This window comes from Eumetopias jubatus, unplaced genomic scaffold (genome assembly GCF_037043125.1).
Source record: "Eumetopias jubatus isolate StellerSeaLion01/CBP00866 unplaced genomic scaffold, mEumJub1_p1.0 scaffold_11, whole genome shotgun sequence".
Taxonomy (NCBI): domain Eukaryota; kingdom Metazoa; phylum Chordata; class Mammalia; order Carnivora; family Otariidae; genus Eumetopias; species Eumetopias jubatus.
In genome coordinates this window covers 63,568,988-63,593,636 of record NW_028274817.1, presented here as the reverse complement: position 1 = coordinate 63,593,636, position 24,649 = coordinate 63,568,988, and the positions used below count along the sequence as shown (strand labels likewise).

General features: G+C 39.0%; 1 protein-coding gene across 3 annotated transcripts in view; it reads left to right on the top strand.

Moving 5' to 3' along the window:
- The window catches only part of LOC114207427 (putative P2Y purinoceptor 10), a 41,298-nt gene that overhangs the window by 13,453 nt on the left and 3,196 nt on the right, over positions 1–24,649 (top strand). For 2 of the 3 annotated variants that reach the window (XM_088028719.1, XM_088028721.1), the window contains exons 3-4: positions 6,722–6,815; positions 9,023–9,191. The gene's annotated coding sequence lies outside the window, so the exon portion shown is untranslated. Of the gene's footprint in view, positions 1–6,721; positions 6,816–9,022; positions 9,192–23,677; positions 23,746–24,649 lie in introns of all 3 variants that reach the window. The other variant, XM_088028720.1, reaches the window with a different exon arrangement.

The following is a 24,649-nucleotide window of genomic DNA, read 5'->3' as shown; positions in this document are numbered from 1 at the left end:
AATTGCTGGATCGTATGGTAGCTCTATTTTCAACTTTTTGAGGAACCTCCATACTGTTTTCCAGAGTGGCTGCACCAGCTTGCATTCCCACCAACAGTGTAGGAGGTTTCCCCTTTCTCCGCATCCCCGCCAACATCTGTCGTTTCCTGACTTGTTAATTTTAGCCATTCTGACTGATGTGAGGTGGTATTTCATTGAGGTTTTGATTTGGATTTCCCTGATGCCGAACGGTGTTGAACACTTTTTCATGTGTCTGTTGGCCATTTGGATGTCTTTGGAAAAATGTCTGTTCATGTCTTCTGCCCATTTCTTGATAGGATTATTTGTTCTTTGGTATTGAGTTTGATAAGTTCTTTATAGATTTTGGATACTAGCTTTTTATCCAATATGTCATTTGCAAATATATTCTCTGATTCTGTCGGTTGTCTTTTGGTTTTGTTGACAGTTTCTTTTGCTGTGCAAAAGCTTTTTATCTTGATGAAGTCCCAATAGTTAAATTTGCCCTTGCTTCCCTTGCTTTTGGCAATGTTTCTAGGAAGAAGTTGCTGTGGCTGAGGTCAAAGAGGTTGCTGCCTGTGTTCTCCTTTAGGATTTTGATGGACTCCTGTCTCACATTTAGGTCTTTCAACCATTTTGAGTCTATTTTTGTGTGTGGTGTAAGGAAATGGTCCAGTTTCATTCTTCAGCATGTAGCTGTCCAATTTTCCCAACACCATTTGTTGAAGAGACTGTCTTTTTTTCCATTGGACATTCTTTCCTGCTTTGTCAAAGATTAGTTGACCATAGAGTTGAGGGTTGAATTCTGGGCTCTCTATTCTGTTCCATTGATCGATGTGTCTGTTTTTGTGCCAGTACCATATGGTCTTGATGATGACAGCTTTGTAATAAAGCTTGAAGTCCGGAATTGTGATGCCCCCAACTTTGCTTTTCTTTTTCAGCATTCCTTTGGCTATTTAGGGTCTTTTCTGGTTCCATACAAATTTTAGGATTATTTGTTCCATTTCTTTGAAAACAGTGGATGGTATTTTGATAGGGATTGCATTGAATGTGTAGATTGCTGTAGATAGCATTGACATCTTCACAATATTTTTTCTTCCAATCCATGAGCATGGAACGTTTTTCCATTTCTTTGTGTCTTCCTCAATTTCTCTCATGAGTATTTTATAGTTTTCTGAGTACAGATCCTTTGACTCTTTGGTTAGATTTATTCATAAGTATCTTATGGTTTTGGGTGCAATTGTAAATGGGATCGACTCCTTCATTTCTCTTTCTTCTGTCTTGTTGGTGTATAGGAATGCCACTGATTTCTGTGCATTGATTTTATATCCTGCCACTTTACTGAATTCCTGTATGAGTTCTAGCAGTTTTGGATGGAGTCTTTGGGTTTTCCACATAAAGTATCATATCATTTGCAAACAGTGAGAGTTTGACTTCTTTGCTGATTCGGATGCCTTTTATTTTTTTTTTTGTTGTTGTTGTCTGATTGCTGTCGCTACGACTTCTAATAATATGTTGAAGAGCAGTGGTGATAGTGGACATCCCTGTCGCGTTCCTGAACTTGGGGGGAAAGCTCTCAGTTTTTCCCCATTGAGAATGATATTCGCTGTAGGATTTTCATAGATGGCTTTTATGATATTGAGGTATGTACCTTCTATCCCTATACTCTGAAGAGTTTTGATCAAGAAAGGATGCTGTACTTTGTCAAATGCTTTTTCTGCATCTATTGAGAGGATCATATGATTCTTGATCTTTCTTTTGTTAATGTATTATATCATGTTGTTTGATTTGCGGATGTTGAGCCAAACTTGCAGCCCAGGGATAAGTCCCACTTGGTCGTGGTAAATAATCCTTTTAATGTACTGTTGGATCCTATTGGCTAGTATTTTGGTGAGAATTTTTGCATCCATGTTCATCAAGGATAGTGGTCTGTAAATCTCCCTTTTGATGGGGTCTTTCTCAGTTTAGGGATCAAGGTAATGCTGGCCTCATAAAACGAGTTTGGAAGTTTTCCTTCCATTTCTATTTTTTGGAACAGTTTCAGAAGAATAGGTATTAATTCTTCTTTACATGTTTGTTAGAATTCTCCTGGGAAGCCATCTGGCCCTGGGCTTTTGTTTGTTGGGAGATTTTTGATGACTGCTTCAATTTCCTTAGTGGTTATAGGTCTGTTCAGGTTTTCTATTTCTTCCTGGGTCAGTTTTGGTAGTTGATACATCTCTAGGAATGCATCCATTTCTTCCAGATTATCTAATTTGCTGGCATAGAGTTGCTCATAATATGTTCTTGTAATTGTTTGTATTTCTTTGGTGTTGGTTGTGATCTCTCCTCTTTCATTCACGATTTTGTTGATTTGGGTCATTTCTCTTTTCTTTTTGATAAATCTGGCCAGGGGTTTATCAATCTTGTTAATTCTTTCAAAGAACCAGCTCCTAGTTTCATTGATATGTTCTACTGTTCTTTTGGTTTCTATTTCATTGATTTCTTTCTGATCTTTATTTCTCTTCTGCTGAGTTTAGGATTTATTTGCTGTTTTTTCTCTAGCTCCTTTAGGTGTAGGATTAGGTTGTGTATTTGAGACCTTTCTTGTTTCTTGAGAAAGGCTTGTATAGCTATATACTTTCCTTTCAGGACTGCCTTTGCTGCATCCCAAAGATTTAGAACAGTTGTTTTTTCATTTTCATTGGTTTCCACGAATTTTTTAAATTCTTCTTTAATTTCCTGGTTGACCCATTCATTCTTTAGTAGGATGCTCTTTAGCCTCCATGTATTTGAGTTCTTTCCGACTTTCCTTTGTGGTTGAGTTCTAGTTTCAAAGCATTGTGGTCTGAAAATATGCAGGGAATTATCCCAATCTTTTGGTACTGGTTGAGACCTGATTTGTGACCCATGATGTGATCTATTCTGAGGAATTCCATGGGCACTAGAGAAGAATGTGTATTTTGTTGCTTTGGGATGGAATATTCTGAATATGTCTGTGAAGTCCATTTGGTCCTGTGTGTCATTTAAAGTCTTTATTTCCTTTTTGATCTTCTGCTTAGATGATATATCCATTTCAGTGAGGGGGTTGTTAAATTCCTCCACTATTATTGTATTTTTCTCAATGTATTTCTTTGCTTTTGTTATTTTTTAATTTTTTTAAAGATTTTTATTTATTTATTTGAGAGAGAGAGAGCACAAGAGAGGGTAGGGTCAGAGGGAGAAGCAGATTCCCTGCCGAGCAGGGAGCCCGATGCAGGACTTGATCCCAGGACTCTGGGTCATGATCTGAGCCGAAGGCAGTTGCTTAACCAACTGAGCCACCCAGGCGCCCACTTTGCTTCTGTTATTAATTGCTTTATATAATTGGCTGCTCCCTTGTTAGGGGCATACATATTTACAATTGTTAGATCTTATTGTTGGATAGACCCTTTAAGTAGGATATAGTGTCCTTCCTCATCTCTTATTGCAGTCTTTGGTTTAAAATCTAATTTGCCTCATACAAGGATTGCCACCCCAGCTTTCTTTTGGTGTCCATTAGCATGGTAAATGGTTTTCCACCCTCTCACTTTCAATCTGGGGGTGTTTTTGGGTCTAAAATGTGTCTCTTGCAGACAGCATATCGATGGGTCTTGTTTTTTAATCCAATCTGATAGCGTGTCTCTTTTGATTGGGGCATTTAGCCCATTTACATTCAGGGTAAATATTGAAAGATATGAATTGAGTGCCATTATATTGTCTGTAAGGTGACTGTTACTGTATATTTTCTGTGTTCCTTTCTGGTCTATGTTGCTTTTAGGCTCTCTCTTTGTTTAGAGGACCCCTTTCAAGATTTCTTGTAGGGCTGGTTTCGTGTTTGCAGATTCCTTCAGTTTTTGTTTGTCCTGGAAGCTTTTTATCTCTCCTTCTGTTTTCAATGACAACCTAGCTGGATATAGTCTTCTTGGCTGTATATTTTTCTCGTTTAGTGCTCTGAAGATATCATGGCAGTCCTTTCTGACCTGTCAGGTTTCTGTGGATAGGTCTGTTGCCAACCTAATGTTTCTACCATTGTAGGTTACATATCTCTTCTCCAGGCTGCTTTCAGGAAATTCTCTTTGTCTCTGAGACTCATAAGTTTTACTATTAGATGTCGGGGTGTTGACCTATTTTTATTGATTTTGAGAGGGGTTCTCTGTGCCTCTTGGATTTTGATGCCTGTTTCCTTCCCAAATTAGGGAAGTTCTCTGCTATAATTTGCTCCAATATACCTTCTGCCCCTCTCTCTCTTTCTTCTTCTTCTGGGATCCCAATTATTCTAATGTTGTTTCATCTTATGGTATCACTTATCTCAAGTTTGGCCCTCATGATCCAGTAATTTTTCATCTCTCTTTTTCTCAGCTTCTTTATTTTCCATCATTTGGTCTTCTATATCGCTAATTCTCTCTTCTGCCTCATTTATCCTAGCAGTTAGAGCCCCCATTTTTTATTGCATCTCATTAATAGCCTTTTTGATTTCGACTTGGTTAGATTTTAGTTCTTTTATTTCTCCTGAAAGGGTTTCTCTAATAACTTCCATGCTTTTTTCAAGCCTAGGTAGTATCTTTAAAATCATCATTCTGAACTCTAGTTCTGACATTTTACTAATGTCTGTATTTAGTAGGTCCCTGGCAGTCGGTACTGCCTCTTGTTTTTTTGTTAAGTTGATTTTTTTCCATCTTGTCATTTTGTCCAGAGGAGAATAGATGAATGAGAGAACAAAATGCTAACAGGTAACAACATCCCCAGAAAATATACTCTAAACAAATCAGAAGAGACCTGAAACCAGGGGAAAAGAAAGTGAAAGAAAGAAAAAAGAAAAAGAAAAAGATGAAAACATTCAAAAACAGAACAAAACAAAACAGAATATGATCAAATATGATCAAGTTGGTGCATAGATCAGTGCCATACACTAGATTTTGGGTGTGCTTTGGGCTGTTAGTACGAAGTGCCTCCCAAAATTTTAAAGAAAGAAAAACTTATATATGTACAAAAATAGGGGTTAATACGATTAAGGGATGGAATATGACTGTAAAGATGAAAATTATAAAAGATTTTATAAAGGAATTGATAAGATAAGAAGTTGTTTGAAAAAAGAAAGAAGAGGTTCTAAAAAGAAAAAAGAAAAAAAAAGGGAGAGAATGGGATCAGGAAGGAGACTAGAACAAAGTCATACACTAGAGATTTAGGGTATATTTTGATCTGTTAGAAGAAACTGTACCTCAAAATTTTAAAGAGAGAACAACTTATATATATATGCCAAAAATAAGGGTAACTACTATGAGGGGATAGAATATGACTCTAAAAATGAAACATAAAAACGTTTTTTTAAAAAGGAATTGATAAGATGTTGGTTGAAAAAGGGAAAAAGAAAAATTAAAAAAAAAAGACAGTTAAAAAAATTAACTTTCAAAGACTAAAGAATCTTGGTAAAAAAGCCATGGATTCTATGTGCAGTATACTTCTAGCTCTGGAGTTCTGCCGTTCTCATTGATTGGTAAACTTGGTCTTGGCTGGCTCTTCTTGCTGATCTTCTGGGGGAGGGGTCTGTTGCCGTGGTTCCCAAATGTCTTTGCCTGAAGCGGAATTGCCCTGCCCTTGCCTGGTCCGGGCTAAGTAATCTGTTTGGGTTTGCTCTTGGGAGCTTTTGTTCCTTGCAAGCTTTCAGTACAGCTTTGGAGGATGAGAGTGAAAATGGCAGCTTCCCAATCTCTGCCTCAGAGAAGCTGAGAACCCAGGGCCCTGCTCCTCAGTGAGCTCCCAGAGAAAAGCAGTCAATCACTCCCATCTCCCCAGTCTCTGGCTGCACTCCGTGCTCACCTGGCCTCTGACCGAGCATTTCTATCTCTGGCACCTGACTCGGTGTGGTGTCTCCAAACCCAGCAGATCCCTGCAGTGTGCTCCCACGCCACTCCTCCCGGGGCAGGAAGGAGAGTCTCCCCGGATCTGCTGCTTGTTGGGTCCCTGCTGGAGAAGCAGTGGCCCGACTGTGCCGTGGATCAGTTTATGGTAATCCCGAGTTGAGAGCCTGCTCCTTGGCTCCATCTCAGCAGCCAGCTTCCCCGCTCTGATACCTGGGAGTTCTGCCACACTCAGGCACCCTTGGTCTTTCTGTGACCCCAAGGGTCCTGAGGCCACAGTGTCCCACGAGGGTTCCACCCCCGCTTAGCCCCTGGAGTGACGTCCCTCAGCAGAGCCGACTAAAAGTGATCTTTCGATTTTGTGCTCCGTGGCTCTATCACTTGCCATAAGCAGCCGACGCAGACCCCCTCCCCCGAGATCTATCCTCCCAAATATCACCTCGGATTCAGTACTCCGCATGCCCTACCTTCCAAAAAGTGGTTGCTTTTCTCTTCAGAGAGTTGTTGCTATTCTTTTCTTCGATCTCCTGTTGAGTTCGTGGGTGTTCAGAATGGTTTGATCCCTATCCAGCTGAATTCCCGAGACCAGACAAAATCTAGGTCTCCTACTCCTCCACCATCTTGCTCTGCCCCCCAATTTTCAGCCATTTTTTTGAAATTTTTTTTCAACTGTGGGCTTCCTCAGTGCTTAGTCCAGGATATACAGGAAACAACACATACATATATGCACGCACGTGCACACACACACACACACACACACACTCAATGTCATGTTGTTCCTTGAGTCTTGAGATCCTCAGCCAGTCTTTTTTTTTATTTTCTCTACATCTTAGAGTCCTCTTACATTTGTTTTATGTTTTATCTAGGTATTTTAGCCATGATTATCAAGAATAATGGGATGGAGTAGATTTATTCCATCTCATCTGCAATCGGAAGTTTTCAGGACAATCTTACAAGTAGGTTTACCTGTTGTTATTTGGGTGGGAGATGGATGGGGATGCTTACTGCTAATTTGTAACAATATTAATTTTATCTTGCACCTATGATTCTGTCATTTCCTTAATTTATTCAATAAACAAATGCATTTTGAATATCTAATGTGTGTAAGGAACTTTTTTATTTCTCTTGATGTACACTTGATCAAGAAAAATTCAATATATGTCTCAGAATATAATATCCAGTTTATGATCCAGTTTATAATGGAAGCATGAGATCTTATCAAGGCACAGAGAGGTACCTAAGTCAGACTTGTAGAGAAATCTGGGAAGGCTTTCCAGAAGATAATTCTAAATTAGGAGCTGAAGGAAAATTAGTCACATGAAAAGTGGGAAAAGAATATTCCAAGAGCATAAAATATTTATTCAAGTTCATCAATATATCAGAATGCAGCACACATTCATGAAAATGTGAGTACTTCAGCATGGTTGGAGCAGAGAATTGTGGGGAAGTGTAGAGCTATAGAAATGAGGTTGGAAAGATAAGCCTGCAGGACTTAATACACCATAGTAAGGAAGTTTTGTTTTGTTTTGTTTTTGTTTTTGTTTTTAGATACAGGTGAATCTTTGGAAGAATTAGGCAACAGAATAGTGACATAAAATTTGGAATTCAGAAAGATCACTTTAATGAAAAATAGGTTTGGGCTCTTGGGTGGCTCAGATGGTTAAGTGTCTGCCTTCGGCACAGGTCATGATCACAGGGTCCTGGGATCGAGTCCGGCATCGGGCTCCCTGCTCAGCAGGGAGCCTGCTTCTTCCTTGGCCTCTCTCTCTCTCTGTTTTTTATGAATAAATAAATAAAATATTCAAAAAAATGAAAAATATGTTTATTGGAATGGGCAAAATTGGAAGTAGAGGGAACTGATAAAGGCTGGTAAGAATAAGTAATAAAGAGATGATGGTTTGAAAGACTATGGACTCTGAGAAACAAACTGAGGGTTCTAGAGGGGAGGGGATGGGGGATGGGTTACCCTAGTGATGGGTGTTAAGGAAGGCACGTACTGCATGGAGCACTGGGTGTTATACGCAAACAATGAATTATGGAACACTACATCAAAAACTAATGCTGTAATGTATGGTGATTAACATAACATAATAATAATAAAAAAAGATGATGGTTGTCTAAATTAGAATAAAGGTGGTGCAGAGAGAAGTAGCTAAATTTAGAAATTAGGAAGATAGAATTTATGGGATATGTGTGGGTATTAATAGGTGTAACTGTTAAAGGTATCACCTAGATTTTGTGAATGGGCAGACGGCAGAGTGATCATATGCCATTATCCAAACTAAGACACTTTAAAGAGTGAAAGGTAGTATCATTATTGATTACACTGCAATAACAAATGTAAACTAGTTCTGTTCCAGGCAAATCAGAATATATGGTCAGCCTAGTGTATGGTGATTCTAGTAAAATAGCATGCTTTTTGGAGGAATACTACACTCTATTTAAAATATTTTAATTTATTTTGATGAGAAAATTAAAAAAAACATTTTAATTTAAAATTCTCATGAGACATACACTTATTAATAAATGAGTATTATTTCTTGGGTGGAGAGGATGGGGTGGATATAGTATGAGATTACAATTTACATGAGTGCAGAGACCATGTCTGCCTACATACCATCTTATCATCAGTACCTAAAACAATGCCTAATACACTGAAGGGATGCAAAATGTACATTAATTAATTAATATCCATTATATTTAGAGGGAAAGCTGTGTTCTAAGGCCTAGGAAAGTATTGTTTTGCATTTGACGGTACATAAAATGAGATAACTGGGGGAAGGGACACAGGTCTTGTGTATACTCCAAATAATGGCTGTTATAGGCAGAGGATAATAGAAAAGGCTGTTAGTGAGGTCAAAAATTCCTATCAATGCTAATCTCTGCTTCTCACTGAGCCACAGCTAATCTGCTCCATGCTTTCCACCTACCATTCGTGCCCTTGGTTTTGGGGAGGTTTACATAGCACTTTCTTCTCTCAGCATGGAGGCAGACCGGTGAAGTAGAAAGATTATTTGAGTGAGAGGTTTATTTTTAGCCACATTTCAAAATCTAATTAACAGTGAATTTCTTCATCCCTAGGCAAGTTAATTTACCACTTTGTACCTTACCAAATGAGGTCAAAATGAAGATTCAAATGATTTTTTTTTTTAATTTCTTGCAGGTAGCATCCTCCAGTTCTGGGGCAAATGAGTTGGGACATACATACGCAGGCAACTTATCATAGTTCTTGTTGCTAACCTTTCTGAAGAAGTTGTGATCTGCAACCATGTCTGCTTGGCTCAGTCCTCAGTGAGAAATATGAGACTCAGACACAGCCAAAGGAGCACAATAGTGGTGAGACTATTCTGTTCCTAAGCCTTTTGCTATCTGAAACCAGTAGCATTGCCAGAGAGGGGTGGGAAACATTCATGGTCCTGCATTTGGAGAAAAGAGAATCTTTCTAAGTGGATTAACAACCACCTAAAAGCCATTTGAAAAGCTATTATTGTATATATATACAACATCAAAAGGAATGAAATCTTGCCATTTGCAATCACATGGATGGAACTGGAGGGTATTGTGCTGAGCAAAATAAGTCAATCAGAGAAATACATGTATCATATGACCTCACTGATATGAGGAATTCTTAATCTCAGGAAACAAACTGAGGGTTGCTGGAGTGGTGGGGGGTGGGAGGGATGGGGTGGCTGGGTGATAGACATTGGGGAGGGTATGTGCTATGGTGAGCACTGTGAATTGTGTAAGATTGTTGAATCACAGACCTGTACCTCTGGAACAAATAATACATTATATGTTTAAAAAAAAAAGAAGAAGATAGCAGGAAGGGAAGAATGAAGGGGGGAAATAGGAGGGGGAGATGAACCATGAGAGACTGTGGACTCTGAGAAACAAACTGAGGGTTCTAGAAGGGAGGGGGTGGGGGGATGGTTTAGCTTGGTGATGGGTATTAAAGAGGCACGTACTGCATGGAACACTGGGTGTTATACGCAAACAATGAATCATGGAACACTACATTAAAAACTCATGATGTAATGTATGGTGATTAACATAACATAATAATAAAAAGAAAAGAAAAGCTATTATTTTAGGAAGGCCTGAAAGCTTTAAATAAAATGAATGGAGTTATTAAGAAAGGCTGAAAGTTTCAAAATAGAATGAATGGAGTTATCTACTTTAAAGCAATTTTAAGGGCCAGAGTCCCTGGAGAATATAAAATAACTATATGACTGTGAAGGGAAACTGGGAAAATCCTGAAAAGGCCAGTGATCAAGCCATGGATGTTTGCAGTGGGATTGACACAGTAAGATTCTCTGCCCACTACTGGTGTAGTCTGTCTTTTAGTGCAGATAAGGGATTTGTCAAGGTACTAGTATTCGTGATCCACACTCTAGACATAATAGCAAATAATGTACTAGTTGGAGATAATAATGTATAAGTAAGAGTTTGATAATTTGTTAGTGGTCAAATGGGAATAAGACAGTATCTCCCTTCCTTATAGCATTGTCATGAGGATTATATGATATAATATATCTAAAGTGGATGGCACGTAGTCAATGATCAGTAAATTTAATTGTTAGTAAACACTGAGGTTATTGGAGTATAAGTTGTTAGATACATCAGCTATTCCAAGAAAGTTGAAGTCAACAAGGACTGGAGAAGTCAGAGGTACAAGGAACTTAAGCTGGGGTTGGAAATGTATTTATATTTCACCTTCTTTCATGACTTAGGAGAAATATACAAAATAAATTAGAATAATAGCACTTCTTGCAGTATTACTATGTAGTAGATACATGCATTGCATATATTATCTTGACTCTGAATGTACACAACATTGTTATACATTATAGAGTGGAGGAAGCTGTGGACCAGATAAATTAGGAAATGCAACTGATTTCTGAGCATTGATTTTGTATCCTGTCTCATTGTTGAATTCCTGTATGAGTTCTAATAACTTGGTGGTGGAGTCTTTTGGATTTCCCACATAAAGTATCATGTCATCTGTGAAGAGAGAGAGTTTGACTTCTTCTCTGCCAATTTGAATGCATTTTATTTCTTTTTGTTGTCTCTTGCCAAGGAATTTTGGTACTATGTTGAGCAATAAATGGTGAGAGTGGGCATCTTTGTGTTCCTGACCTTAGGGGAAAAGCTCTCAGTTTTTCCCCATTGAGAATGATATTCACTGAGGGCTTTTCATAGACGGGTTTTATGATATTGAGGTATGTTCCCTTCTATTCCTGTACTTTGGAGTTTTAATCAGGAAAGGATGCTGTACTTTGCCAAATGCTTTCTCTGTATCAATTGAGAGGATCATATGGTTTTTGTCTTTTCTTTTATTAATGTACTCTATCATGATGATTGATTTGCAAATGCTAAACCACCCTTGTATCCCAGGAATAAATCCCATCTGGTTGTTATGGATAATCCTTTAATGTGCTATTGGCTATGATCTTGTTGAGTATTTTAGCTCCCATGTTGGGGGCAGAGATATTTACAATTGTTAGGTCTTATTGAATAGACCCTTTAAGTATGATATCGTGTCCTTCTACATCTCTTACTACAGTCTTTGGTTTAAAATCTGATTTGTCTGATATGAGAATTGTTACCCCAGCTTTCTTTTGAGGTCTGTTGGCATGGTAAATGGTCCTCTATCCCCTTACCTTCAACCTGGAGGTGTCTTTAGGTTCAAATTGAGTCTCTTGTAGATAGCATATGGATGGGTTCTGCTTTTTTTATCTAATCTGAAACCCTGTGTCTCTTGATTGGTGCATTCAGCCTGTTTATGTTGAGAGTAACTATTGAAAGATATGAATTTAGTGCCATTGTATTGGCTGTAAGATCTCTGTTTCTGTAGGTTTTCTGTTTCTTTATGGTCTATGTGTCTCTTGGGATTTCTCTTCATTTACAGAATCCCCCTTAATATTTCTTGCAGGGCTGGGTTGGTGGTCACATATTCTTTGTTTCTGTCTGTCATGAAAACATTTTATCTCTCCATCTGTTCTGAATGACAATCTTGTTAGGTAAAGTATTCTTGGCTTCATGTTCTTTTCATTTAGTACCCTGAACATGTCCTGCCGGCCCTTTATGGCTTGCCAGGTCCCTGTGGACAGGCCTGATGTTATTCTGATGTTCCTCCCTCTGTGAGTAAGAAATCTCTTCCCCCTAGATGCTCTCAGGATGGCTTCCTTGGCTCTCAGACTTGCAAACTTCACTATTTTATGCCAGGGTGTTGATCTATTTTTATTGATTTTGGAAGGGGTCCTCTCTGCTTCTTGGACTCAAATGCTTGTTTCCTTCTCCAGATTAGGGAAGTTCTCAGCTATGATTTGTTCAAATATACCTTCTAGTCCTCTCTCTCTCTCTCTCCACCCCCTCGGGGATCCCAATAATTCTGACATTGGAGCATTTCCTAGGGTCATTGATCTCTCTAAGTTTATTTTCATGTGCCATTAGCTGCTTATCTCTGTCTTCCTCAGCTTCCTTCCTTTCTATCAGTTTATCTTCCAGATCACTAATTTGTTATTCTGCCTCATTTACCCTGGCTGTTAGAGTTTCCAGTTTAGACTTCATCTTATTCATAGCATTTTTAAGTTTGGCCTCATTAGATCTCATTTCTGCCCTTAGAGATTCTATATTGTCACTAATGCTTTTTTCAAGCCTAGCTATTGACTTCATGATTGCTATCCTGAAGTCTGTCTCTGATATCTTGTTTATATCTATATCCATTATTCTGTGGCAGAAACATTATCTCTGGTTCTTTTCTTTGTTGAGAGTTTCTCCTCCTAGTCATTCTGTCAATGGCTGTTTGAATGAATGGACAGAGTTCAAAATATCAACCACGACCCAAATTAGATGCACCCTAGCAATATCCGGCATGGTCAGATGCCACCACTGAAAAAAACAAAGCCAAAATGAACAAAAATAAAAGTAAAAAAATGAAAAATTAAAAAATTAAAAATATGTACTATATATACATGTAATAGAAAATAAAAAAATTAAAAAGGGGGAATGGGAAGAGGGGTTATAATCTCTCAGTATGAACAAAGCAGAGTGTTTCATTAGTTCTTGGGTGTATTTTGGTCTGTGTTTTAGAGGACACTACGTCTCAAAATTACTAGGAAAGTAAAATTTGTATATATAAAAAGGTAAAACTGAGTAGAGTGAAAAACGTGGTAAAATAAAGCATTTTTAAAAAAATATAGGTATGTAAAAATACAAGTTAAAAAACACCTATGAAAACATGAGTTGTATAATAGACATCTAGTTGAAATGAGAAGGTATAAAGAATACGGCAGTGGAAAACGGCATGAGAAAAGGAAAAAAAAAGAAGAAAGAAAGAAAAGGAAAGGAAAGGAAAATTATATCTGAAAAATAAACAAGTTGTAAGGCCACATCTAGAGCTCAATATACAATTTTCTCCTTGTGTTGGGATATTACAGTCTTACAGGAACCAAAGGATTGTCATCTACCTATTTTCCAGCCTGTCTTCGGGGAGGGGCCTGCCACTCTGTTTCTCAGGTACCTGCCAGTGTGGAGTTGCCCCACCCCCTGTCTGGGGGATGGGCTCAGTGGAAACTGGACTTCAGAGTGTCTTTTGTATCCTGGGGCTTTTCCACTCCTCTTCAGGGGATCAGAGCAAAAATGGCCACCGCCAAACCTCTGGCCCAGAGCAGAAAATTCGGAGTCTGCCCTCTTTAATAAACTCTGCAGGACAAACAGTCTCAACTTCTGTTTGTGCTGCTGAAAACCGCAGCTTTCTGCAGTGTGTGCTCACAGCTACTCTCCCAGAAGTATTTTCAGGGGCTCGGGAGTATCTCTGCCCTTTCTGCTTTTAAAACTGTGAGCGACTGTGGGCTCCGGCTTGCACTAGAAGCTCCAAAATCAGGTCCGGTTCTATCCTAAAGCCTTTTCCCGGCTACTACTGTTCTGCAACTTTTTGCCCTGTTGCAGGCTCTGGTTCCAGATTTTTTTAGTCTGTTCAAGGAAAGAGTGGATATCGACCTGCCTGGTTTGTGGTTTCTGGCGATCCTAGTTGAGAGTCCCTTCGTGGGCTTGCTGATCATAACCTGCTTCCTGGTTCCACTGCTTGGGCACTCTACCAGTTCATAAACCCACTTTTGCTCTGTGGTTCCTTGTATCCCAAGACCACAATACCCTACCTAGAATTCTGTCTTTTCATTTCCAGGGCCCCCTTCAGGGAGGGGTGTCTCTTACTTGAGCAGATTTCTAAGGGTTTTGATTTTGCTCTCCCATGTTATTACTTTCCAGGAGTCAGCTTATGGCAGCTCCCTCCCCCTTCTGTTTATCTTCCAATATCTCCCTGCAGATTCATGACTCTGCCCTTCCTACCTTGCCAAAAGCAACTGCTTTTCTGCTTGTAGAGATCCAGATATATATTCTTACATCTCAGGTTGATTTTGTGGGTGTTCACAATGGTTTGGTAGATATCCAGCTAAATTCAGGGGACCAGTTGAAACAGGGTCCCCATCTGCCTTCCATCTTGCTTTCCTCAAAAAAAAAAAATAAAGCTCATCTTTTCATTATAGCATTGAGAAGTATAGAATATTTTTTTGTTTTGTTTTGTTTTGTTTGTTTTGAGAGATAGAGCATGCCAGCAGGGGGATGGACAGAGGGAGAGAATCTTAAACAGTCTTCATACCCGGCACAAAGCCGGGTGTGGGGCTCAATCTAAGGACCCTGAGATCATGACCTAAGCCAAAATCAAGAGTCAGACTCTTAACAGACTGAGCCTGACCCAGGCACCCCTGGAAGTTTTTTTTTTTAATTTTTTTATTGTTATGTAAATCACCATATATTACATCATTAGTTTTTGATGCAGTGTTCCATGATTCATTGTTTGTTCATAACACCCAGTGCTCCATGCAGAACGTGCCCTCTTTAATACCCATCAGCAGGATAACCCATCCCCCTACCCCCCTCCCCTCTAGAACCCTCAGTTTGTTTTTCAGAGTCCATCATCTCTCATGGTTCGTCTCCCCCTCTGACATACTCCCCTTTTCTTCCTCTCCTGTTATCTTCTTCTTTTTCTTTTTTCTTAAAATATGTTGCATTATTTGTTTCAGAAGTACAGATCTGTGATTCAACAGTCTTGCACAATTCACAGCGCTCACCATAGCACATACCCTCCCCAATGTCTATCACCCAGCCACCCCATCCCTCCCACCCCAACCACTCCAGTAACACTCAGTTTGTTTCCTGAGATTAAGAATTCCTCATATCAGTGAGGTCATGTGATACATGTCTTTCTCTGATTGACTTATTTCACTCAGCATAACACCCTCCAGTTCCATCCACATCGTTGCAAATGGCAAGATCTCATTCCTTTTGATGGCTGCATAATATTCCATTGTGTATATATACCACTTCTTCTTTATCCATTCATCTGTCGATGGGCATCTTGGCTCTTTCCACACTTTGGCTATTGTGGACATTGCTGCTATAAACATTGGGGTACACGTACCCCTTCGGGTCCCTACATTTGTATCTTTGTGGTAAATACCCAGTAGTGCAATTGCTGGATCGAATGGTAGCTCTAATTTCAACTGTTTGAGGAACCTCCATACTGTTTTCCAGAGTGGTTGCACCAGCTTGCATTCCCACCAACAGTGTAGGAGGGTTCCCCTTTCTCCACATCCCCGCCAACATCTGTCGTTCCCTGACTTGTTAATTTTAGCCATTCTGACGGGTGTGAGGTGGTATCTCATTGAGGTTTTGATTTGGATTTCCCTGATGCCGAGCGATGTTGAGCACTTTTTCATGTGCCTGTTGGCCATTTGGATGTCTTCTTTGGAGAAATGTCTGTTCATGTCTTCTGCCCATTTCTTGATTGGATCATTTGTTCTTTGGGTGTTGAGTTTGATAAGTTCTTTATAGATTTTGGATACTAGCCCTTTATCTGATATGTCATTTGCAAATATTTTCTCCCATTCTGTCGGTTGTCTTTTGGTTTTGTGGACTGTTTCTTTTGCTGTGCAAAAGCTTTTTATCTTGATGAAATCCCAATAGTTCATTTTTGCCCTGGCTTCCCGTGCCTTTGGCGATGTTTCTAGGAAGAAGTTGCTGCGGCTAAGGTCGAAAAGGTTGCTACCTGTATTCTCCTTTAGGATTTGGATGGACTCCTGTCTCACGTTTAGGTCTTTCAACGATTTGGAGTCTATTTTTGTGTGTGGTGTAAGGAAATGGTCCAGTTTCATTCTTCTGCATGTGGCTGTCCAATTTTCCCAACACCATTTGTTGAAGAGACTGTCTTTTTGCCATTGGACATTCTTTCCTGCTTTGTCAAAAATAAGTTGACCATAGAGTTGAGGGTCCATTTCTGGGCTCTCTATTCTGTTCCATTGACCTATGTGTCTGTTTTTGTGCCAGTACCATACTCTCTTGATGATGACAGCTTTGTAATAGAGCTGGAAGTCCGGAATTGTGATGCCGCCAGCTTTGCTTTTCTTTTTCAGTATTCCTCTGGCTATTCTGGGTCTCTTCTGGTTCCATACAAATTTTAGGATTATTTGTTCCATTTCGTTGAAAAAAGTGGATGGTATTTTGATGGGGATTTCCTTGAATGTGTAGATTGCTCTAGGTAGCATTGACATCTTCACAATGTTGATTCTCCCAATCCATGAGCATGGAACGTTTTTCCATTTCTTTGTGTCTTCTTCAATTTCTTTCATGAGTATTTTATAGTTTTCTGAGTACAGATCCTTTAGCTCTTTGGTTAGATTTATTCCTAGGTATCTAATGGTTTTGGGTGCAATTGTAAATGGGATAGACTCCTTGATTTGTCTCTCTTCTGTCTTGTTGTTGGTGTATAGGAATGCCACTGATTTCTGTGCATTGATTTTATATCCTACTACTTTACTGAATTCCTGTATGAGTTCTAGCAGTTTTGGGGTGGAGTCTTTTGGGTTTTCCACATACAGTATCATATCATCTGCAAAGAGTGAGAGTTTGACTTCCTCTTTGCCGATTTGGATGCCTTTGATTTCTTTTTGTTGTCTGATTGCTGTGGCTAGGACTTCTAATACTATGTTGAATAGCAGTGGTGAGAGTGGACATCCCTGCCGCATTCCTGACCTTAGGGGAAAAGCTCTCAGCTTTTCCCCATTGAGAATGATATTCTCTGTAGGTTTTTCATAGATGGCTTTTATGATATTGAGGTATGTACCCTCTATCCCTATACTCTGAAGAGTTTTGATCAAGAAAGGATGTTGTACTTTGTCAAATGCTTTTTCTGCATCTATTGAGAGGATCATATGATTCTTGTTCTTTCTTTTGTTAATGTATTGTGTCACGTTGATTGATTTGTGGATGTTGAACCAGCCTTGCAGCCCAGGAATAAATCCCACTTGGTCATGGTGAATAATCCTTTTAATGTACTGTTGGATCCTATTGGCTAGTATTTTGGTGAGAATTTTTGCATCCATGTTCATCAAGGATATTGGTCTGTAATTCTCTTTTTTGATGGGGTCTTTGTCTGGTTTTGGGATCAAGGTAATGCTGGCCTCATAAAATGAGTTTGGAAGTTTCCCTTCCATTTCTATTTTTTGGAACAGTTTCAGGAGAATAGGTATTAATTCTTCTTGAAATGTCTGATAGAATTCCCCTGGGAAGCCATCTGGCCCTGGGCTTTTGTTTCTTGGGAGATTTTTGATGACTGCTTCAATTTCCTTAGTGGTTATAGGTCTGTTCAGGTTTTCTATTTCTTCCTGGTTCAATTTTGGTAGTTGATACATCTCTAGGAATGCACCCATTTCTTCCAGGTTATCTAATTTGCTGGCATAGAGTTGCTCATAATATGTTCTTATAATTGTTTGTATTTCTTTGGTGTTGGTTGTGATCTCTCCTCTTTCATTCATGATTTTGTTGATTTGGGTCATTTCTCTTTTCTTTTTGATAAATCTGGCCAGGGGTTTATCAATCTTGTTAATTCTTTCAAAGAACCAACTCCTAGTTTCGTTGATCTGTTCTACTGTTCTTTTCGTTTCTAGTTCATTGATTTCTGCTCTGATCTTTATGATTTCTCTTCTCCTGCTAGGTTTAGGCTTTATTTGCTGTTCTTTCTCCAGCTCCTTTAGGTGTAGGGTTAGGTTGTGTATTTGAGACCTTTCTTGTTTCTTGAGAAAGGCTTGTATTGCTATATACTTTCCTCTCAGGACTGCCTTTGCTGTATCCCAAACATTTTGAACAGTTGTGTTTTCATTTTCATTGGTTTCCATGAATTTTTTTAATTCTTCTTTAATTTCTTGGTTGACCCATTCATTCTTTAGTAGGATGCTCTTTAGCCTCCATGTATTTGAGTTCTTTCTGACTTTCCTCTTGTGGTTGAGTTCTAGTTTCAAAGCATTGTGGTCTGAAAATATGCAGGGAATGATCCCAATCTTTTGGTACCGGTTGAGACCTGATTTGTGACCTAGGATGTGATCAATTCTGGAGAATGTTCCATGGGCACTAGAGAAGAATGTGTATTCCTTTGCTTTGGGATGGAATGTTCTGAATATGTCTGTGAAGTACATTTGGTCCAGTGTGTCATTTAAAGTTTTTATTTCCTTGTTGATCTTTTGCTTAGATGATCTGTCCATTTCAGTCAGGCAGGTGTTAAAGTCCCCCACTATTATTGTATTGTTGTCAATGTGTTTCTTTGCTTTTGTTATTAATTGCCTTATATAATTGGCTGCTCCCATGTTAGGGGCATAGATATTTACAATTGTTAGATCTTCTTGTTGGATAGACCCTTTAAGTAGGATATAGTGTCCTTCCTCATCTCTTATTACAGTCTTTGTTTTAAAATCTAGTTTGTCTGATATAAGGATTGCCACCCCAGCTTTCTTTTGGTGTCCATTAGCATGGTAAATGGTTTTCCACCCCCTCACTTTCAATGTGGGGGTGTCTTTGGGTCTAAAATGAATCTCTTGCAGACAGCATATTGATGGGTCTTGTTTTTTAATCCAATCTGATAGCCTGTGTCTTTTGATTGGGGCATTTAGCCCATTTACATTAAGGGTAACTATTGAAAGGTATGAATTTAGTGCCATTGTATTACCTGTAAGGTGACTGTTAACTGTCTGTTGTCTGTGTTCGTTTCTGCTCTTTGCTGCTTTTAGGTTCTCTCTTTGCTTAGAGGACCCCTCTCAATATTTCTTGGAGGGCTGGTTTCGTGTTTGCAAATTCCTTTAGTTTTTGTTTGTTCTGGAAGCTTTTTATCTCTCCTTCTATTTTCAATGATAGCCTAGCTGGATATAGTATTCTTGGCTGCATATTTTTCTCGTTTAGTGCTCTGAAGATATCTTGCCAGTCCTTTCTGGCCTGCCAGGTCTCTGTGGATAGGTCTGTTGCCAATCTAATGTTTCTACCATTGTAGGTTACATATCTCTTCTCCCGAGCTGCTTTCAGGATTTTCTCTTTGTCTCTGAGACTCGTAAGTTTTACTATTAGATGTCGGGGTGTTGACCTATTATTATTGATTTTGAGAGGGGTTCTCTGTGCCTCCTGGATTTTAATGCCTGTTTCCTTCCTCGCATTAGGGAAGTTCTCTGCTATAATTTCCTCCAATATACCTTCTGCCCCTCTCTCTCTTCTTCTTCTGGGATCCCAATTATTCTAATGTTGTTTCGTCTTATCGTATCACTTATCTCTCAAATTCTGCCCTCGTGATCCTGTAGTTGTTTCTCTCTCTTTTTGTCAGCCTCTTTATTTTCCATCATTTGGTCTTCTATATCGCTGATTCTCTCTTCTGCCTCATTTATCCTAGCATTTAGTGCCCCCATTTTTGATTGCACCTCATCAATAGCCTTTTTGATTTCGATTTGGTTAGATTTTAGTTCTTTTATTTCTCCAGAAAGGGTGTCTCTAATAACTTCCACGCTTTTTTCAAGCCCAGCTAGTATCTTTAAAGTCGTGATTCTGAACTCTAGGTCCGACATCGTACTAATGTCCGTATTGAGTAGGTCCCTGGCTGACGGTACTACCTCTTGTTCTTTTTGCTGAGGTGATTTCTTTCATCTTGTCATTTTGTCCAGAGGAGAATAGATGAATGAGAGAACCAAATGCTAACAGCTTTACAACGTCCCCAGCAAATATACTGTATACAAATCAGAAAAGACCTGAAACCAGGGGAAAAGAAAGGGAAAGAAAGAAAAAAGAAAGAGAAAAGAAAAAAAAGAAACGAAAAAAAAAGATAAAAACAAAACAATACAAAAAAAGCAGAATATGATCAAATATGATCAGGCTAGTGCATAGATCAGTGCCACACACTAGATTTTGGGCGTATTTTGGTCTGTTAGAAAAAAGTGCCTCCTAAAATTTTAAAGGAAGAAAGACATATATGTACAAAATAAGGGTTGATACAATGAAGGGATGGAAGATGACTGTAAAGATGAAAATTATAAAAGATTTTATAAAAGGGCTTGGTAAGATAAGTTGTTTGAAAAAGGAAAGAAGATTTAAGAAAAAAAAAAAGGAAAAAGGGAGAGAATGTGATCAGGCAGGAGACTAGAACAAAGCCATACACTAGTGATTTAGGGTGTATTTTGATCTGTTAGAAGAAACTGTACCTCAAAATTTTAAAGAGAGAACAACTTATATATATATGCCAAAAATAAGGGTAACTACTATGAAGGGATAAAATATGACTCTAAAAATGAAAAATAAAAAATGTTTTTTTTTTTTTAAAAAGGGATTGATAAGATGTTGGTTGAAAAAGGGAAAAAGAAAAATAAAAGAAAAACAGTCAACAAAAATTAACTTTGATGAAATAATGAATCATGGTAAAAAAAAAAAAAAAGGCCATGAATCTATGTGCAGTATTCCCCTAGCGCTGGAGTTCTCCCATTCTCCTTGATCGATCAACTTGGTCTTGGCTTGCTGGCTGTTTGTGCTGATCTTCTGGGGGAGGGGCCTGTTGCTGTGGTTTCCAAATATCTTTGCCAGAGGCGGAATTGCCCCGCCCTTGTCGGTCCGGGCTAAGGAAGCTCCTCCGGTTTGCTCTCAGGAGCTTTTGTTCCCTGCAAGCTCTCGGTATAGCTTTGGAGGACCAGGGCAGAAATGGTGGCTTCCCAATCTCCACCCGGAGGAGCTGAGAACTCAGGGCGCCGCTCCTCAGTGTGCCCCCAGAGAAAAGCAGTCACTTCCGTGTCCCCGGTCTCCGGCCGCACTCCGTGCTCACCCGGCCTGTGATCGAGCTTTGCTATCTCTGGCACCCGACCCCGTGCGGAGTCTCCAAACCCAGCAGATCCCTGCAGTGCGTTCCCGCACCGCTCCTCCCCGGGAAGGAAGGGGAGTCTCCCCGGATCTGCTGCTTGTTGGGTCCCTGCTGGAGGAGCCGTGTCCCGACTGGGCCGCGGATCACAGTTTATGGCAACCCCGAGCTGAGAGCCCGCGACTCTGCTCCGTCTCTGCAGCCGGCTTCCCCGCTCTGACACCTGGGAGCTCTGGCGCACTCAGGCATCCCCAGTCTCTCTGTGACCCCAAGGGTCCTGAGACCACACTGTCCTGGGAGGATTCCACCCCCTGCTTAGCCACTGCAGCGATGTCCCTCCACCGAGCCGACTTCTAAAAGTTCCGATTTTGTGCTCCGCGGCTCTAGCACTTGCCAGAAGCGGCCGGCGGAGGCCCCTCCCCCGCCGTCTATCCTCCCGAATATCGCCTCGGATTCACTTCTCCGCACGTCCTACCTTCCAGTAAGTGGTCGCTTCTCTGTTCAGAGAGTTGTTGCTACTCTCCTGTTCGATCTCCTGTTGAGTTCGTAGGTGTTCAGAATGGTTTGATCCCTATTCAGCTGAATTCCTGAGACCAGACGAAATCTAGGTCTCCTACTCCTCCGCCATCTTGCTCCGCCCCCCCTAGAAGTTTTTTTTTAAACATAAGAATCCTGATTGTTTTCTAAAACCTAAGCATAATGCAATATTTTTGTCATTGTTTCTGTTTTGTTTTTACTATCACTTTTTTTTCCCCACAAGGTCAAGATAGGAGAAATAATTGGATGTAGATAAATAAGCCAGATTTTACTACACAGTTATGAAAGTTAGGTCACAAAATGCCCATGCATTTCCTCCTTCAGATTGGAAAAGAATGTCTGATTATCTTGGTCTATTTGTGCTGCTATAACAAAAAGACTACAGATTGGGTGTCTTAAATAATATTTAGTTTTCAGAGTTCTGGAGGTTAGGAAGTCCAAGATCAAGATGTCAGATTTGGTGTCTATTGAAAGTCCACTTTCTGTCTTATAGATGGCCATCTTCTCACTGGTGGAAAGGGCAAGGGATTTCCCTGGGGCCTCTTTTATAAGAGCACTAATCCCTTAAAGACCTAATTACTTCCCAAAGGCTCCAGTCCAAACACCATCACATTTAGGATAAGGTTTCAACATATGACTCTAGGGTGCAATAAACATTCAAACATTCAGCCTACAGCATTAATTAAATGATTCACAATATTTATGTGGTGATAATATACTGGTTTCCCAGATAAAATGCAATCCTTGCTGGTATACAGGACAGTGTGGTCCCTGGATCTCATGGGAACTTATTAGAAATGTAAATTATTGGGCCCTAACCCAGACCTACTAAATCAGAAACCATGGGTGGGACAGCACTCCAGATGATTCTGAGGCACGCTCAAGTTTGAAAACCACTGTGTTAAGGTGGGAATAATAAATTCTGTCTGGGTTGATTTGTGACTAAGTAAAGTAATTACTGAGTTAGGCCTTAAAGAATGAGTCAAAATTCTGTACACCATACGTCTTCCTTCAGCTGAAAAGAATTTGATATATTTGGAAAACAAAGAGATTGGCATTGTGATATTATGAGAAAGCATTAGCATTGGAATTTGAAAGAGAATTAGCTTAGGATGTCTTCTTGGAGGATAATTTGGTATTATTGATCAAAAGCCTAGCAATTCTACTTTAAAAAATTTATTCAAAGAAAATAGTTGCTCAAATGTATGAAGATGGGTGTACAAGAATGTTTTGCAAGGCATTGTTTCTAATAGTGAAAAATGAAGAATCTACCTCAATGTCCACTAGTAAAATAAATTATGGTATATAATTCTGATGAAATTCTAAGTACCCATTAACATGATTATTTATTAATAAATTGATTAATAAAATGATTACTAATAAAATGTCTATTTATTAATGATACTATATTCATAATAATTATGATTGAATACAAACTATAATTATAAAAGAGTATGTGTATATGAGTCAAATTTGGTTAAAATATCTATAAATGTATTCATTTATAGATCTATAGCATGGGGGAAAATGTAAGTTATACACCAAAATGTTAGCAATGGAAATATTGATGATGTGTATATATTTTGTTTTTCTTTATCTCTATTTTCTAATGTGAAACTGTATTCCTTATATAAAGAAATAACAAGTTTAAAAACAACCTAATCTAAGACTGTTAAGCAGATTTTTAGAAAGATTTATTTGAAAGAGAGAGAGAAAGAAAGAGAGTGAGAGCAGGGGGAGGTGAAGAGAGGAAAAGAATCTCAAGCAGACTCTGGGAGCTGAACATGGATCCCAGCATGGGCTCAATCTCAAGACGCTGATATCATGACCTGAGCCAAAACCAAGAGTCCAACACTTAACCAACTGAGCCACCCAGGCACCCTGTTAAGCAGATTTTTTACACAATCTTATTATTAGGAACAAAAAATATTAATTCTGCTTTTTAAAAACACTGTATTTGTCCTAGAATATTTGGGAAAAAAACCTAATCACTCTTGCTTTAATAGTTCATTGTCAAGGTTACTGTTCTAAAATCTGGCATTGGTTTATTTCTAAAAGTTTGTATTATTATTAGGTAATTACAAAAATATGGATTTCATCTTCGAAGTTCCTGGAAAAGTAAAAATTACTCTGTAGTGGAAGGTAAGAAGATCCTGTGAATTTGGAAAATTTAATCTCCCTGTTTTTGGCCTTGGTATTCTCATCTATAAGAAGTGTCATGATCAGGAGATCTTGATGGTCCTTAACTGCTCTAATATTCTAGGGGTCTCTAATGAATTTAGAAGCCCAACTATTTTCAGAGATCTAAATGAAGAAGTATGGAAGCTAAAAAATAAAATAAATTAAAACTCTCTAAAATGCACTTTAAAGGATTTTTCTTCTGATGTTACACAAGATGTTGTTGATACTTCTCTCCTTTAGTATAACTTCTCCCTTAATGGAATTTTAAAAGAAATGTGTTAAATATTTAAAAATATTTGAACATTGGTATACTTATGACACCTGGTGGTCAAATCAAATATCACATCTAAATTCTGATTCCCCAGACACGCCCTTTCTCTCAGTGCGACTCCCCCCACTCCCCCGATTTATCCACTCATCATGCATTCAAGTCATTCACTCAACAAACACTTAGTTCATCCCTAATATGTTCAAAACATTTGAGGAGACATTTTACTACGGAGGAAAGAAAGTAGTAAGAGAATGAGTCTTTGATATGTAAGAGATTGCAATCTATTTAGAGGAACAAAAGAGACTACATGCAAAGGTAATAACAGCACATTGTTAAGTGTATTAAATGCATTCTCACTAGAAAAATGATCAGAACTATGGACTGTGAGGCCGTTGAAGTGACCTCTGGTTTGGAGAGGTCAAGAAAGTCTTCTTGGAGGAGGTGAAGCTTGCCTTTCTTGGGACCTAAATTTCCTTAGCTGTAAAACAGTGGTAATGTTATATTGTTGCATAAGATTGCTGTGAGGGACAGATTGAGAGAGTGTATACAAAGTACTTAGCATAACACCTCATCCAAGTAGGCATTCAGTGATTT